The sequence below is a fragment of the Oryx dammah genome, unplaced genomic scaffold (assembly GCF_014754425.2).
Source record: "Oryx dammah isolate SB20612 unplaced genomic scaffold, SCBI_Odam_1.1 HiC_scaffold_20, whole genome shotgun sequence".
Classification (NCBI taxonomy): domain Eukaryota; kingdom Metazoa; phylum Chordata; class Mammalia; order Artiodactyla; family Bovidae; genus Oryx; species Oryx dammah.
Window position 1 is genome coordinate 32765090 of NW_024070204.1, and position 19290 is coordinate 32784379.

Consider the following 19290-nt stretch of genomic DNA (forward strand, 5'->3'; position numbering starts at 1 on the left):
CTTGAGAACTGCTGTCTGTATGTGTTCTCTCAATGTGCTGCCATCTTTTTTGTAACTTCCCAGAATGCAGGATCGAGGTCTGTTTCTATGGGTTTGTCCTGATAACATTCCTTACTACTTGATTATCCTTTTCTTGGCTCTTTGTTATTTTAAAATCATTAATTTATCAAGCCCCAGACTGTATTCCATCCCAGAAGTTTTCACAGAGGAAGATCAATTTTCATTGAGTGTTATAGATGGACCAATATTGAAATGATGAATATTGACAAATAAAATAAAATTGGAACACATGGAAAATCATTCGTAGTAGACTGTCAAGGGTTGACTTCATGAGCAGGGATCAGAAGCAGAAAATAGCCAGTTGCTTTTGCATGGAAGAAATTAGGAGAGTCCAGGAGTAAATGTTTTTTCTTATGCCACCACAAAGGAAATGAGGGCAAGCTGAGGAAAATTTCTCTGAATTGTATCATATTGCATATTCTGCAAAGCTGTGTTAAAATTAACCAAAGCATGGGGAAAAACTCCAGAAAGTCATAGCTAAGGGCAAAAATGAACCTTCTAAAAAATAAAAATAATAGCAAACACTCTCTGTTGACCAAGTAAAATTGCATGACTGCTGTGGTTTTTATGGCTTTTAGAATATGTTACTCATTGTGTGTGTAAATGTGTGTTTTTAGTTATGCAAATACATTTTGTGGTCTGGGGTTATAAATCAAATGTATAGTCAACTTTAAAATGAAGTGATGCCCATGCTAAGAAGTAAACTGAGGTTAAAAAGAAGACATAAACCATAACCATGAAAAGAGTGATAAAGAAACATGGAAATGTCACTTTGAAAGAAAAAAAAATTGTTAGCAAATAAAAATAAAGACCTTTAAAGTGAAGAGAAATTAAAGAGCTTCTTGACAAAGGTAAAAAAGGAGAGTGAAAAAGCTAGCTTAAAACTCAATATTCAAAAGACTAAGGATGTAGTATCTGGGCCCATCACTTCAAACAAACAGGGGAAAAGTGGAAACAGTGACAGATTTTATGTTCTTGGGCTCTGAAATCATTGTGGATAGTAACTACAGCCATGAAATGAAAAGATGTTTGCTCCTTGGAAGGAAAGCTATGACAAACCTATTAGTGTATTAAAAACCAGAGACATCACTTTACCAACAGATTCATATAGTCAAAGTTATGATTTTTCCAGTAGTCATGTATGGATGTGAGAGTTGGACCATAAAGAAGGCTGAGAGCTGAAGAATTGATGCTTTTGAACTGTGGTGCTGGAGAAGACTCTTGAGAGTCCCTTGGACAACAAGGAGATCTGACCAGTCAATCCTACAGGAAATCAGTCCTGAATATTCATTGGAAGGACTGATGTTGAAGCTGAAGCTCCAATATTTGGCCATCTGACACAAAGAGCTGACTCATTGGAAAAGACCCTGATGTTGGGAAAGATCGAAGTTAAAAGGAGAAGTGGGTGGCAGACAATGAGATGGTTAGATAGCATCACTGACTCAGTGGACAGTAATTTGAGCAAATTCTGGGAGACAGTGAAGGACAGAGCTTCCCAGGTGGCACTAGTGGCAAAGAATCTGCCTGTAGGGCAGGAGATGTAAGAGACTCAGGTTCAATCCCTGGGTCAAGAAGATCCTCTGGAGAAGGACATGGCAACCTAGTCCAGTGTTCTTGCCTGGTGAATTGCATGGACAGAGGAGCCTGGTGGCCTACAATACATGGGGATCTCAAAAAGTCAGACATGACTTAGTGACTGAACAACAAAATGTGCCTGAAACTGAAACAAATTTTCCCTGAATCTTCAAATGGTAATTCAGATAGTCTTATATATATATATATATATATATATATATATATATATATATATGCTGCTAAGTCACTTCAGTCGTGTCCGACTCTGTGCGACCCCATAGATGACAGCCCACCAGGCTCCCCCGACCCTGGGATTCTCCAGGCAAGAACACTGGAGTGGGTTGCCATTTCCTTCTCCAATGCGTGAAAGTGAAGTCTCTCAGTCATATCTGAGATTATATATATATTTAAGTTAAGCTTAAAAAAGCAGAATGCGGGCAACATGATTCCAAAAGCTGACATATAATACAAGTAAGTTCCCAAGAAGAAAAATATAACCCAATGGACAGCCTGTAGTCTCAGAAGCTTGTGAGGCTCATAAACAAGAAGAAAATTCTAATAATTACTGCTTCAATTTCATAAGAATGAAATATCTTCACAATTCTAAGAGGCTGTGAATTTGATATTCAGGGACCCTCAGCTGAGCACACTGTTAAAATAAATAATAAATCATTAATGAAAACTAACACCACCTTTATTAAAACAGACAATGAATTATTAATGATAGCTAAATATCTCCAGAAAGAAAGGAAAGACTAACTAATGGGAAGTATTCTGTTGCATGAAGGAAAGTCATCATTTAGATAAGTTTATTATTTGCATGATTTTGAAACAGTCTTGAGCCCATATGCAAATCTGAATAGTTTCTGCTATGGATCTGAACAAAACATAAAAGTAGAATTAAAAGAAGTATGTTCAGACAATAGATGTTAAAAATTAGGTTTGAAAAACAAACTCACTTTGCAAGCAGATTTAAAACACAGTACAAAATTGTCAGAAGTTTACATGATTTTCTCCTCTATGTATATTAAGGAGAACTTCTTAGTATTAATATATATCAAAGATCTACAACATCGGAAATGCTTAGAATATATTTGTAAGACATTAGTTAACAATAATTATCCTGGAGAGAAAACTTAGGACTGGGATGAGAGGCAGGAAGAAAATCTACTCTCCACTTGAAATGCCTTCCCTGTTGCCACACTTTCTCCAAGCTGCCTATCCACATGAGCTGAGACCTTCCTGCCTTTTATCTTTCCCTGATTCTGAGAGCAGTTTTAATCTGAAGAATGCGAGATTTGTTGTGTATTGCTGCATAAGAACTTACCTCCAAATTTAGAGGCTTAAAATTATAAACATTTGTTAGCTCACAGTTTCTGAGGGCTGGGTGAATCTGGTTCAGAGAATCTCTGGAAGTTGCAGTCAAGATGCTGACCAGGCTGCAACTTTCTTAAGGCTTGACTGGTCTGTGGGAGTCTTTTCTTAGTGCATTCATGTAGCTGTTAGTTTTGGGCCCCAGTTCTTGGCCCGAGACTTCAGTGTATCTATCACCTGTAAACCCCTCTGTAAGGCAACTCCCACATGGCATCTGACTTCTCTTCTAGGGAGTTAAGAGAGAGTGAGCCATGAAGACAGCTGCTTATCTTTTATAATCTAATCTCAGACGTAGTGCATCATCGCCTGTATCCTATTGGTTACACAGATTGGCCCTGGTAAGATGTGGAAGTGGTGAATACTAAGAGGGGGATCACTGGGGCTATCTTGAATGTGCCTACCGTTAACACCATTTGACCTGTAGTGTTCTAGTCTAAACTTCACCATTTGGATTGTTAGTTCCTTGAGAGGAGGGCTCAAGTCACATGTGCATGTGCTTAGTTGTGTCTGACTCTTTGTGAAACCATGCACGGTAGCCCAAGAGGCTCCACTGTCCATGATCCTTTCATTTATTTAGTTTGCCTTCAAATGACTTAGGGAAGTTCTGGGATGCTTTCATTCACTCCCTCTTGGTTCCCTCCAAATCTATATAATCTTAATTTAGGGAGGAAAGCAAAGTTTCTGATCCCACGTGTATTAGACTGAAATAAACAGTGCAGGAGATACAAGAGACGTGGGTTCAATCGCTGGGTCAGGGAGATCCCCTGGAGAAGGAAATGGCAACCCACTCAAGTATTCTCATCTGGTAAATCTCATGGACAGAGGAGCCTTGTGGGCTTTAGTCCATGGGATCACAGAGTCATAACTGACTGAGCAATTGAGCATGCCATATGTGATGGGACATGAAAGAGTAATTGAAAATGTAATTCAGGTTTTAAAAATTTATTGAAACTTTAATGGGTAGTTTAATGAAGTAAGACATTTCCTTTTTCTCCTGAGATGTCTTTTCTCACATCTTGGGGTAATCTCCCATCCAGATCTCCTATATCTGTGTATTTAGTCATTGATTTGTATTCAACTCTTTGTGATCCCATGGACTGTAGCCCACCAGGCTCCTCTGTCCATGGGAATTCTCCAGGCAAGAATAGTGGGGTGGGTTGCCATGCCCTCCTCCAGGGGATCTTTCCAACCCAGGGATCAAACCCAGGTCTCCTGAACTACAGGCAGATTCTTTACCTTCTGAGCCACCAGAGAAGAAAAATTAGCTTTAGTCATACTGAAAAATTATCATTGTTTGCTGAAGATTCATGCATATATCTTCTGTGGTGGTGGGGGGAATACTGTAATAGGAACTGAGAACTTTCTCTTGCAAGAACAGTGTAATTAGATCATCTCTGGTATAACCACGCCCTCACTGAACACCACTGCTGATGCTATTTGGAGTTATTTTAAAGGATGTAAAAGTGAGTGGACTTTATATAGACCAACAAGTGAATATACAACTGTTGAAATATTGCTCAAATTCTTTTTAACTAATGAACTGTCTTGGATTTTCCAGTATTCTAGGGCATATGTCTTCATCTCCCTCTGCAACTCCTTCCTTGTACCATTATGTAGATTTATTTCAAATATAATTCCAAGTTTTCCTAAATCTAGAGAATGACAGAATAAGCAGCAATCATACTCTAGGTGACACTGAAAAACATTTTAAAAATTCTGTAACAACAGCAAAGTTCAAAAATTCTGTTTAAAAAAAGAGGAGGAAGAATATTTACCTATGCAAAATAAGTTATGTCCTATACTAAATTGTCAAGGCTATGGTTTTTCCAGTGGTCACGTATGGATGTGAAAGTTGGACTGTGAAGAAAGCTGAGCGCCTAAGAATTGATGCTTTTGAACTGTGGTGTTGGAGAAGACTCTTGAGAGTCCTTGGACTGCAAGGAGATCCAACCAATCCATTCTAAAGGAGATCAGTCCTGAGTGTTCTTTGGAAGGAATGATGCTAAAGCTGAAACTCCAATACTTTGGCCACTTCATGTGAAGAGTTGACTCATTGGAAAAGACTCTGATGCTGGGAGGGATTGGGGCCAGGAGGAGAAGGGGACGACAGAGAATGAGATAGCTGGATGGCATCACCGACTCGATGGACAGGAGTTTGGGTGAACTCTGGGAGTTGGTGATTGACAGGGAGGCCTGGCGTGCTGCAATTCATGGGGTCACAAAGAGTCAGACACGACCGAGTGACTGAACTGAACTGATACTAAATTGATGGCCAGTAAGGAATGAACGACTATACACACCATACTTTAAATCTACCAAACCATCAGGATGCTGACAGAAACAGCACAACACAAGATCCTATTTCTCAGTCCTAAATATCAGTTATTGAAGGAGCTTATCTGCTTATTATTGAAATGGCCTCTCTTTTAAAAGAATCACTTTTATCATTTTCAAAGCACTTTACATTAATTGTCATTTCATCCACTGAACAATTTAGGAAATTGAAACTTAGACCTAATTGTTTTCTTCTTCTTGGGTTTCCTAAATGCCTATGAGTTTTATAATGTATTCAAGTACACAATAAGAATGGGAGCTTTTTTTGGACAACTTCCTTACATGTATAGTTTATGATATTAATGATATATCATTAAAAAGATACAAAAAAGAAAAAATACAAAGATACAAAAAAGAAACTAAAAAGAAAAAATACAGAAAGACATAAATATAAACATACCTGAATATATATTTTTTCTGTTTTGTATAAGCAATTTTTTCTTTTCTATATGTGTGTGTTCACTTACTCAGTCATGCCCAACTGTTTGTGGCCCCCATAGACTGTAGCCTGTGAGGCTCCTCTGTCCACGGAATTTCTCAGGCAAGAAGACTGTAGCTGGTAGACATTTCCTTCTCCAGGAATCTTCCTGACCCAGAGACAGAACTCGATTCTCTTGTGTCTTTGGCATTGGCAGGCATGTTGTTTACCACTAGCACTGGGAAGCCCGATGGAAATTCATGGAAGTAATGTAACATTAGCCAGTGTATTTTCAATCCTCAAAATGTATCAGGCACAAAGTAAATGCTTAATAATTGTTTTCTTAAGAATGATTGAATAATTGGGTTTTACCAAAGGGTTATGATTCTGCCTGTCTTGATGAGATATTTTGGGGTCAGCACACCTAAACCAGTGACCAGGGAAACTTTGCTAAAGGGACATCTGGCAATAATATTTAGGTTGATAAAGTGCTTTTTTCATTCTAGAAGACATTACCAGTCTTTTGTTTCAGTTGATTTGACAACAGTCCTACAAGAATAGTATTAATAACTTCATTGGATGTATAAAGAAACTAAGAAACAGAGTTTGAGTGATTAGCTTAAATTCATAGAGCTGATAGATTTCTGAACCTTGATGAAAATTGGGTTTTCTAAGTCACATTCTCTTCACAGTGTGCTATGGCATATAATGTAATATTGACCTTCACTGAAAAAGCATGAACAGAAATTCATGGGTCTTTATAGTTATGTTGTCAATGGGTTGGAACCAGAAGAATAAAGTACTATGATGAATTTGCTATTTAGAATTAAGCACAGAGACAAAGAAGAAGGAAAAAAAAACAAGATTAAACAAAAGAATATATTTGGGAATGCCAATCCTGGCAATGAACAATGTCATAAATAAACTAGCAAACTATGGTGAGGACTCCCAGGATGCAGCACATAAAAAACAGAAAACTAACATGCTAATGAAAAAGTCATGAGCAGCTAGGCCAGCTCCTCAGCAACAGATCCTTTTGTAAGTAATTAAAATGTCTCAAGTATGAAAATAACAGCCCAAGTGTGCAAGGAAGTAAGGAAAAACAAAGAGACAAAACGAGTAGACTCTTTAGGGAAGATAAACAGAAGATTTGAGTACCAGCTTCTAGAATTAAGAAACTCCAAAGAATCTCTCTATACTCCTCAAGTGGAGTCCCCTTATCCTCCAATTTTAAATGAATTCTATCAATAAGTACTTTTGGATATGAGTTCTTCTGACTGGAACTTCATGAGAGAGGTGGAGCCATGTTGTCATCATATACTACCCGATTTCCACTGAGACCCCAGTAATGTGACGGTGCAAGAAGCCCAAATTTCATTTTTCTTTGGCTCTCCAACCTGGATGAGAAATATTTTCAATTTACATTCATGAAAGAATATTTCAGGGGAAACCATCCATAATATTGGTACATCTTATTCTATTACATTTGCCACACTCCATCTACTCTTGCATTCATTTGTTAGGTCAAAACATACTTGTTGAGTGCCTAATATGTGGCAGGAATTAATGAACACAACATACAAACACATGTTTTCAATTAAGTGGGTGGAGATGGACAAACCCTATAGAGTATATTTTGGTAATATGCTCTATAGGCCACGTTTTTATACATATTTCATTGTTACCATCCTTACTACAACCATTGCTGTCTGTCTCCCTTTGAAAGTGAAAAGAAAAGTGAAAGTGTTAGTTGCTCAGTCTTGTCCGACTCAGTGATCCCATGAACAGTAGCCCACCAGGCTTCTGTGTCCACAGAATTCTCCAAGCAAGAATACTGGAATGGGTAGCCATTTCCTTCTCCAGAGGATCTTACAACCCAGGGATGGAACTCAGGTCTCCCTCACTGCAGGTGGATTCTTTACCGACTGAGCCACCAGGGAAGCCCCCTATCTCCCTTTAGTGTCTCTCAGACATCAACCTGCTCTACATCCTTCCCACCACTGTCAAATCTCAAATTTCCTCTTCCTCACTCCTATACACAGTCTTTGAATATATAGAGTCTTCGAAGTTCGTTGCATATCTCACTCAGTTTAGATCCCCAAGTCTAATACTGACCTGAAATTTGTTATGCTCAAAGCCAAGTTCATATACCATGACCCTCATTTCCCTGATTATAATTGACTGGTTCAGAGATGGACACTTGTTCCAGGTTGAGTTAATTGGATGTGAATTTCTTATCCAATGATTGCTGACTGAATGAATTCTTAATGTCAGTGGGATCAAGTGACCCAATGTTTTGTCAGTGGGATATGAAAGGAAAAAAATTGAGCTCACTGGTGAGCATCTACATATGGTAATCTCTAAAAATCTCTGAATGCTCCACTTCTTTCAATACTGTAACAAGTATCAAAATATTTGACGTTCAAATTTGCCTCAAAATCCTACAATGTTTATTTGGTGGACTAATGAATGTGTCTGAAATCCCCAGTGATCATTCAGTTCTTAAGTCTGTGAGGCCACTTTTGAGATCAAGGACACTTGTGAGATTTATTTTCCCCCTGAAATCTTATGCCAGAAACACAATATGCTTTTCTACATTCTTTAATGTCTACCTGAGTCATTCGATATCTTAGAATTCTTATTCCAACTCTACTCTAGAATTTTATGTACAGGTGTACTTATTGCAGCTCTTGATTTTCTTTCTCCCTTGAAAAAAGTACAACATACACAAGCAGAAATAAACTCATTAAAGTAACATTTTGAAGGATTACTGCTTTTAACATTTTATTCTTTATACAAGCATAATAAGCAGGTCAAATAATCTATAAGAATGCTTGGAGGGATGCCTTAACTCAAGATGTGTTGAAGATAATAAAAATAGAACTCTATTTTTTTTTTCCTTTATGATAAACTTATGTTGAATAATTACATTCATCAGAGATTCAGTAGAGGAGTCATTTGATATTAATTTATAATACTCTCTTATATGAGGAATTGGTGGGAACTTAACCATTAAGAAAATTGTCTGATTTTTCTGGTGCAAGTTTTTTCCTCCAAATTTCATTGATTTTCTTTTGTCCAACTCTGTGTCATCCCATGGACCGTAGCCCACCAGGTTCCTCTGTCCAGGAATTTTCCAGGCAAAAATACTGGAGTGGGTTGCCATTTCCTCCTCCAGGAGATCTTCCCGACTCAGGGATTGAAGCACATCTCTTTTGGATCTTCTTTCATGTCCTACACTATTCTGCAACAGTAAGCTTTGTCCTTACTCAGGGCCTTTGTGATTATCTGCAAAAATTCTTAGGTTTTGCTTATGCACTTCTTGAAAATTATTCTCTTTTGTGTAAAAAGAGTACAGTTTGGGGTCCATCTTGAGTGTTTTGGTAGAAACCAGAATGGAGCTCTTTCCAAGAAGAGCATAATTAGATATTCCCCTGGAGCAGAAGCTCAGGGCTGAAACAATCAGAATTTTTTCTGAAGCTGCCATGGTATAGACTATACAAGTGCTCAGATCTTTTGTCTTTTTGAGGTTTTTTTGTTGTTGTTGTTGTTGTTGTTACTATTATGGAGAAATTGATTTTTTTTTTAAAAAAGCAAATTCTCTTAGAATAAGAAGTTATAGAACTTCAAACAGGTTACAAAATTTTTATAGCTGTGGTTTATTATTTCTCCTTCTTGCATAAGGGTAGCTAGAAACTGCCCTTTAAGTTCTGCTGCCTATTTTATTCCTTTGGGCAAGTCTCACCACATATTAATCCTTTGTTCTGAGCTCCCATTAAATGGAAGTACACATCTAATTAGAGGACAATGGGTATAAAAACCAGTTTACGTGAAGTGGTTTCAGAATTATTTGCACTTCTGAGGCTTTCCAGAAGGAAGAAATCTATTTCAGTGGCTCCCTTCAAACTTTTGCTATACTTTCTTAGCAAGTCTGGGTTTTATGTGACAATGCAGGGAACAGTTTAGGGTAATGCTTTTCACAGGCCTACATCTAAATACATTTAAAATCAGAGGATAATTAAACAATAGAGACTTTTATGGAGATAGCCCAAATGACAAACTTCACAATACACAGGAGTGTATATATTTTCAATTCAAAAAGCTCTCTTAACATGAAGGGAATTATGCTTTCGGGTTGAGTACCTCTGTAAGTGTCCCTCAGTCTAGCTTGTGCCCTAATCTAAGAGAATGACAAGACATAATACCTAAAGAACACAGCTGTTATGTAAGATGATCTTGGATTTATTTTATTTTATTTTTAATTTTTATTTTTACTTTATTTTTCTTTACAATGCTGTATTGGTTTTGCCATACATTGACATGAATGAGCCACGGGTGTACATGAGTTCCCAATCCTGAACCCCCCTCCCGCCTCCCACCCCATATCATCTCTCTGGATCATCCCCATGCACCAGCTCCAAGCATCCTGTATCCTGTATTGAACATAGACTGGCGATTCGTATCTTACCTGATAGTATACATGTTTTAATGCCATTCTCCCAAATCATCCCACCCTCTCCCTCTCCCACAGAGTCTAAAAGTCAGTTCTATACATCTGTGTCTCTTTTGCTGTCTCGCATACAGGGTTATCATTACCATCTTTCTAAATTCCATATATATGTGTTAGTATACTGTATTGGTGTTTTTCTTTCTGGCTTACTTCACTCTGTATAATTGGCCCCAGTTTCATCCATCTCATCAGAACTGATTCAAATGTATTCTTTTTAACGGCTGAGTAATACTCCATTGTGTATATGTACCACTGCTTTCTTATCCATTCATCTGCTGATGGACATCTAGGTTGTTTCCATGTCCTGGCTATTATAAACAATGCTGCGATGAACATTGGGGTACATGTGTCTCTTTCAATTCTGGTTTCCTCAGTGTGTATGCCCAGTAGTGGGATTGCTGGGTCATAAGGTAGTTCTATTTGCAATTTTTAAAGGAATCTCCACACTGTTCTCCATAGTGGCTGTACTAGTTTGCATTCCCACCAACAGTGTAGGAGGGTTCCCTTTTCTCCACACCCTCTCCAGCATTTATTGCTTGCAGATTTTTGGATCGCAAACATTCTGACTGGTGTGAAGTGGTACCTCATTGTGGTTTTGATTTGCATTTCTCTAATAATGAGTGATGTTGAGCATCTTTTCATGTGTTTGTTAGCCTCCGTATGTCTTCTTTGGAGAAATGTCTATTTAGTTCTTTGGCCCATTTTTTGATTGGGTCGTTTATTTTTCTGGAATTGAGCTGCAGGAGTTGCTTGTATATTTTTGAGATTAGTTGTTTGTCAGTTGCTTCATTTGCTATTATTTTCTCCCATTCGGAAGGCTGTCTTTTCACTTTGCTTATATTTTCCTTTGTTGTGCAGAAGCTTTTAATTTTAATTAGATCCCATTTGTTTATTTTTGCTTTTTTTTCCAGAATTCGGGGAGGTGGATCATAGAGGATCCTGCTGTGGTTTATGTCGGAGAGTGTTTTGCCTATGTTCTCCTCTAGGAGTTTTGTAGTTTCTGGTCTTACATTTAGATCTTTAATCCATTTTGAGTTTATCTTTGTGTGCAGTGTTAGAAAGTGATCTAGTTTCATTCTTTTACAGGTGGTTGACCAGTTTTCCCAGCACCACTTGTTAAAGAGATTGTCTTTACTCCATTGTATATTCTTGCCTCCTTTGTCAAAGATAAGGTGTCCATATGTGTGTGGATTTATCTCTGGGCTTTCTATTTTGTTCCATTGATCTATATTTCTGTCTTTGTGCCAATACCATACTGTCTTGATGACTGTGGCTTTGTAGTAGAGCCTGAAGTCAGGCAGGTTGATTCCTCCAGTTCCATTCTTCTTTCTCAAGATTGCTTTGGCTATTCGTGGTTTTTTGTATTTCCATACAAATCTTGAAATTATTTGTTCTAGTTCTGTGAAAAATATCACTGGAAGCTTGATAGGGATTGCATTGAATTTGTAAATTGCTTTGGGTAGTATACTCATTTTCACTATATTGATTCTTCCGATCCATGAGCATGGTATATTTCTCCATCTATTAGTGTCCTCTTTGATTTCTTTCACCAGTGTTTTATAGTTTTCTATATATAGATCTTTAGTTTCTTTAGGTAGATATATTCCTAAGTATTTTATTCTTTTTGTTGCAATGGTGAATGGAATTGTTTCCTTAATTTCTTTTTCTACTTTCTCATTATTAGTGTATAGGAATGCAAGGGATTTCTGTGTGTTGATTTTATATCCTGCAACTTTACTATATTCATTAATTAGCTCTAGTAATTTTCTGGTAGAGTCTTTAGTGTTTTCTATGTAGAGGATCATGTCATCTGCAAACAGTGAGAGTTTTACTTCTTCTTTTCCAATTTGGATTCCTTTTATTTCTTTTTCTGCTCTGATTGCTGTGGCTAAAACTTCCAGAACTATGTTGAATAGTAGTGGTGAAAGTGGGCACCCTTGTCTTGTTCCTGACTTTAGGGGAAATGCTTTCAATTTTTCACCATTGAGGATAATGTTTGTGGTGGGTTTGTCATATATAGCTTTTATTATGTTGAGGTATGTTCCTTCTGTTCCTGCTTTCTGGAGAGTTTTTATCATAAATAGATGTTGAATTTTGTCAAAGGCCTTCTCTGCATCTATTGAGATAATCATATGGCTTTTATTTTTCAATTTGTTAATGTGGTGAATTACATTGATTGATTTGCGGATGTTGAAGAATCCTTGCATCCCTGGGATAAAGCCCACTTGGTCATGGTGTACAATTTTTTTAATGTGTTGTTGGATTCTGATTGCTAGAATTTTGTTGAGGATTTTTGCATCTATGTTCATCAGTGATATTGGCCTGCATGAAATGGTACCTCATTGTGGTTTTGATTTGCATTTCTCTGATAATGAGTGAACATCTGGGAGTTCATCGTTTACATATTGCTGAAGCCTGCCTTGGAGAATTTTGAGCATTACTAGTGTGTGAGATGAGTGCAATTGTGTGGTAGTTTGGGCATTCTTTGGCATTGCCTTTCTTTGGGATTGGAATGAAAACTGACCTTTTCCAGTCCTGTGGCCACTGCTGAGTTTTCCAAATTTGCTGGCATATTGAGTTCAGCATTTTCACAGCATCATCTTTCAGGATTTGAAATAGCTCCACTGGAATTCCATCACCTCCACTAGCTTTGTTTGTAGTGATGCTTTCTAAGGCCCACTTAACTTCACATTCTAGGATGTCTGGCTCTAGGTGAGGGATCACACTATGCCAAAGCCTTTAACTGTGTGTATCACAATAAACTGTGGAAAATTCTGAAAGAGATGGAAATACCAGACCACCTGACCTGCCTCTTGAGAAACCTATATGCAGGTAAGGAAGCAACAGTTAGAACTGGACATGGAACAACAGACTGGTTCCAAATAGGAAAAGGAATACATCAAGGCTGTATATTGTCACCCTGCTTATTTAACTTATATGCAGAGTACCTCATGAGAAACGCTGGGCTGGAAGAAACACAAGCTGGAATCAAGATTGCCAGGAGAAATATCAATAACCTCAGATATGCAGATGACGCCACCCTTATGGCAGAAAGTGAAGAGGAACTAAAAAGCTTCTTGATAAAAGTGAAAGAGGAGAGTGAAAAAGTTGGCTTAAAGCTCAACATTCAGAAAACGAAGATCATGGCATCTAATCCCATCACTTCATGGGAGATAGATGGGGAAACAGTGGAAACAGTGTCAGACTTTATTTTCTTGGGCTCCTAAATCACTGCAGATGGTAATTGCAGCCATGAAATTAAAAGACACTTACTCCTTGGAAGAAAAATTATGACCAACCTAGATAGTATATTCAAAAGGAGAGACATTACTTGGCCAACAAAGGTCTGTCTAGTCAAGGCTATGGTTTTTCCAGTGGCCATATATGAATTTGAGAGTTGGACTGTGAAGAAAGCTGAGCACCAAAGAGTTGATGCTTTTGAGCTGTGGTGTTGGAGAAAACTCTTGAGAGTCCCTTGGACTGCAAGGAGATCCAACCAGTCCATTCTAAAGGAGATCAACCTGGGTGTTCTTTGGAAGGAATGATGCTAAAGCTGAAACTCCAGTGTTTGGGCCACCTCATGTGAAGATTTGACTTATTGGAAAAGACTCTGATGCTGAGAGGGATTGGGGGCAGGAGGAAAAGGGGATGACAGAGGATGAGATGTCTGGATGGCATCTCCGACTAGATGGACATGAGTTTGAGTGAACTCCGGGAGTGGTGATGGACAGGGAGGCCTGGCATGATGCATTTCATGGGGTCGCAAATAGTCGGACATGACTGAGCGACTGAACTGAACTGAACTGATGGTGATGTTGAGCACCATTTCATGTGTTTGTTAGCCATCTGTAACAAAATCATAGTTACTTTAAATGAATTCATTTAAGTTCCTCTTCACTCATTTATTCATTCCTATGCATACACAGAAATGAAAGGAAAGAAAGTATGAGTTGTTTAGTACTCTCTGACTCTTTATGACTCCATGGACTTTAGCCCAACAGGCTTCTCTGTCCATGGATTTCTCCAGGCAAAAATACTGGAGTGGGTTGCCATTCCCTTCTCCAGGGGATTCTCCCAACCCAGGGTTTGAACCTAGGTCTCCTGCACTGCAGGCAGATTCTTTACATCTGAGCCAGGAGTCATGTTGCATCTGAATTAGGCCTCTCTCTAGCTGACTCCCGTTCAGTTTTTAAGCTCAGGTGGATGGAGGGACATTTGGATTCAGAGAATCAAGAGAGAAGCTGAATCTCTCTACTGTGGAGTATCTGGAAGGCAATTTGACTTTAACATGTAAAGAGTTCACCACCACTAGCCTCACTCTTCGGAGAAAGCGATGGAACCTCACTCCAGTACTCTTGCCTGGAAAATCCCATGGATGGTGGAGCCTCGTAGGCTGCAGTCCATGGGGTCTCGAAGAGTTGGACATGACTGAATGACTTCACTTTCACTTTTCACTTTCATGCATTGGAGAAGGAAATGGCAACCCACTCCAGTGTTCTTGCCTGGAGAGTCCCAGGGATGGGGGAGCCTGGTGGGCTGCCATCTATGGGGTCACACAGAGTCGGACACGACTGAAGCAACTTAGCAATAGTAGTAGCAGCAGCAGCCTCACTCTTGAAGCCAATCAGAGGCATTTCTGGGTGATGCATGATCAGCAAACTTTTGAGAACTATGCTGTCTTAATTCATATCTCACACATTTATTTATTAGAAAGTTCTATTAGAATTGTTATAAAAGATGGAATACAGATAGAAGGATCTTACAAAGCCAGCAAAGGAAACAGAGATAAATGGTACAGACTTGAGTATAGAGAAGTGATACTCAATGCATTTGGATGTCATGAAAAATCAGACAAAATGAGAAAAAGAAAAATCAGAACATTTGGCTATATCCTTGTGCTTTATTTTAAAATACTTTTAAAAATGAATTAATAGTATTTGGAAGTATTTACATGTTGATTGTATATATTGTGTCTCTCAATGCAAGACCCTCCTGGTATTCTATTTGACTTTCAATGGATTTGAATACAGAGATGATCAGGAATGAAAATTTAAAGTTGACAATTAGCAAAATAAGAATGTCGTTTTTTACTCAGCTTACAACATATTGAGTAACATTTTCTTATTTGTATTAAAAATGTGTCATATTTATTGTATTTATTCCCACATGTTCTTCACTCACAAGTTTGAGGAAAAAAATTGAAAATAACATTTATTTTCCAAAACACTCTTTTTTGTTTAAAAAGCAGTGAATGAGACTGTTTTGATTATTGTAAAGCAAGCAGTTTTAGGGCATATGGGTCTACTGATACCTAGAAAATGTTATTTGACTGAGATCAAGGAAAGAAGATGAGACAATGAATTCTGGCAAGTCAACTTACTGAGAAGAGGATGTGATCATGTTAAGGACTAATGAGGTACCTAGAGATGTGCAAGATTATCCATCATCTAATTATTCCACTTTAGAAGTGAGTTAAACAAATATTTTGTTCTGGGGTGAAGGCAGTATAGTGGAACTGATATTTATTTAGCATCTATCATTTGCCAGGTATTTTACATATATTATTTTATTTGATCCTCAAAACAAGTCTTTATGGTGGATATTACAACCTTGTTTTATATGTAATTAAACAAACTCTAAAGACAGTAAATAGCCTTCTAATTGAGCACAACTAAGTAAGGGGAGGAACAGGGTTTCAAACCAGATTTTTATTTTCACAGTGTTATTATCTTTATAAAATGCTGCCATTTAAAATATAAATAGATAATATTGGAGTTGGAGGTATCTATGAGTACTGTATAAATATTTATGTTGTAACTTTTCAGGTTTTATTGAAATACTAAGATTCTGGAATATTAAATTTTCACTTTCAAACTTTCAAGTTGGAGACTTTTGATAATGATGGAAAAGCTTTGAAGAATTGCACAGAACTCATGTGATGTCTCCTAGTTGAACTTCAGGGGAAGTGGTCTGTGTGAAGAGGAAGATAGGCAGGTTGATTTTCAGGTTAAGATGGGATGAGCTAAAGGCTAATGGTTTAATAAACTAGAGGAGCATTTCCATAAGTAGATGAGAAGGAAAGCAATGGGAAGCTTGCTTGAAGTAAAAATAAAAAATAGAGGGTTGGGGAGGTGTAGATAAATTAATCTAGAGATCTAGAGACCTAGACCCAGACCAGAGGCTGGGTCAACATTAGGCAGAGGCAGGGGAAAGGAAGAAACCGTTATAATCAATGCAACATGAACATCTACATTTCACCTGCCTTGCAATGCTAACCACCATCTTCCTGAGGTTTCTGTAAATGCCCAGTGCACTGCCCAAGAAGAGGGAAGCACAAGGGGTCCCAAGGGCAAATGCAGCAGCTCAATTGTGGAGCAGCAGCTCATGCCTTCTCTGAGGGAGGCACAGCATTTTCTGGTCCATGATGATCACCCACATATGAAAACCAGGGAGCTGAGAATCATCAGGCATCCCAGAGCTCCATCTCCCAACTCCTCCAAAGTATCTTTTTCAGACAGAGAGGATGATAGAATGACTGAGACACAGAAGGCTTTTGTTTTTCTTTACCTACTCTACCTCCATGCCTGGGAAATACAGTCTGTATTCTGAATATTAAGGTAGTACCAGAGTTTGACATCCTTCTCCCCAGAAGAAGGATTAGTATGACCATCTTTGCTGTCTTTCAAGTATCCTGAGAGGTGGGAAAATTTGATGGACATTATCGACCTTCCAATTTTTTATGAATCCAGTTTTATCTGTGGCTGTGGAGAAGGACTCTAAAGGAATTCTCTGCTTCTCTCTGCAGTCTTGCTGCACATGCACAAGCTTAAGAATTTACCTAGAATTTGGAGAAGATATAATATCTATGATATTCTCTCCACACATTAGATTTGACCAAAAAGTGAGTTGGCAGAAAATGCCAACTAGTCATTGGTTGGTGCTGTATTGTTCAGAATTTGGAGAGTAAAGATTTTCCCCAAGCTAAAGTCAGGACTGGCAGGGAGAATGAAAATGCAAATTACAGACTCCTAGCCCAGTGCTATCTGTCTAATAAAAAATACATTCATTATTGATTTACCTAAAGGAGATATAAAGTACAATATGCAATAAGTCTCCTTTGCTATTCTAGACATGAACGATTTAAAATGGCAATCTTGGGGAAAGCTTTAAAAATTAACAATGGCAAAGTGAAAAAGGTTTCCCAACCACTCCATGTTTTCACCATATGTTGAACTAAGTAGCCAAATGTTTTAGGAAGACTCTAAATATGTCAGAAATACAGATGAGACTAATCCAATGTTGTTTAAATAATGGCATCAAATGAATTTTATTCCAAAGTGTATTCCAGTGTTCAAGGAGAAGAAATTGTCTTCTTTCTTTAAGAATGGTCCAAGCCAGAGCTGGAAGGAAAGGGCCTGCTGCAATCTCAGCCCCAGAGACTGCATTTTCCACTAAACTGTGAGCAAGCTCCCAGTTGTTAACCATGTCTTGCTGGGATCCTGGACAGCTGACATCTACCAGGAGTGTCACAGCCTGAGATCAGCTCCCCAGAGGAGACACATGGCATAACCGGGACAGTGCACTCTCCAAGTACTCAGTTGCCTGCGCTGCTCAGGCCTGGGAAGGGCACAAAAGGCACAGCCCATCTGGGTCTGTGTCCCTGCAGCACCCAAGAACCTGAGCAGCTTAGACCTGGGAAGTGCACGAAGCACAGGGACCACTTGGGACAGTGCTCTTGCAGAGCACCCTGGAGCCTGAGCAGTGTGGACCCAGGAAGTACATGCCACCTTGATCTGTGGCAAACCAAGTGTGATCCATCCACTGTGAGCACTCCACACATATGCCAACAGTATTTGTTTCCAATGTCCCTCCCTCCTCACAACAGAACTGAACAAGTGAGCCTAAATAAGTGGCCACCTTCATCCCCTTGTGTCAGGGTGGAAACTAGACACTGAAGGGCCTTGCAAACAGAGGAAGACAAACGAAGGGAGAACTGCTCTGGAAGTGACAGGTAAAACAGACTTAAACTCTCAGTTAATACTGAGACTGTGTTTTAAGGGGCATCTATAGACCATGAGAACAAGTACACGCCAGAACAAAGGACTATCTGACACTGAACTGGCCCTGCACTGTCCACAACAGCTCCACAGACATTCTTAGATATATTTTTACTATTGTCACTTTTTAATTTCTTAATTAAAATTTTTTTAAATAGTTATTTATTACTCCTTTAATTTTCATTTTTACACCCTGCTAAGTCACTTCAGTTGTGTCCAACTCTGAGTGACCCCATAGACGGCAGCCCACCAGGCTCCCCCGTCCCTGGGATTCTCCAGGCAAGAGTACTGGAGTGGGGTGCCATCGCCTTTTCCATTTCATACCCTACTATTACCTTTAAAAAAAAACAACCTATTTTTAAAACAAATTCTATATATATATTTGTTAAAAATTTTGCGATTGATTTTGTTTTGTATTTTTCGTATTGTATTTTTGAGAGTCTAACCTCTAGTCTAGACTTTTAATCTTTGCCTTTTGATATTTGTTATCAATTTTTTACCTTTAAGGATCTAATCTTTAGTATCCATTTTCACTTAGGGATATGACTTCTGGCTTGATTTCTCTCTCCCTTTTTGACCCTTCCTTTTCTCCTCCAGGTCACTTCTATGTCTTTCCTCCCTGTTCTCTTCTCTACATAACTCTGAATCTCTCTGGGTGTTCCAGGCTGTGGAGAGCACTTAGGGATTTGATTACTGCCTTGAGTGCTGTCTCCCCTTTTGATTCTCTCTTTTCTCCTCCTGGTTACCTCTATCTCCCTCCTCCCTCTTCTCTTTCTGTAAAACTCTGTGAATCTCTCTGGGTGTCTGGCTGTGGAGAATTGTCTCACCATTAACATAAGGGTTTTATCTTCTATGCTTTAGAGATGGAGAAGTCTTGAGGTTACTGTAAGAGAAGAACCAAAAACCAAAGGCAGGAGGCTTAACTCCAAAACTTTAGAATATCAGAGAATTCTTGACTCCAG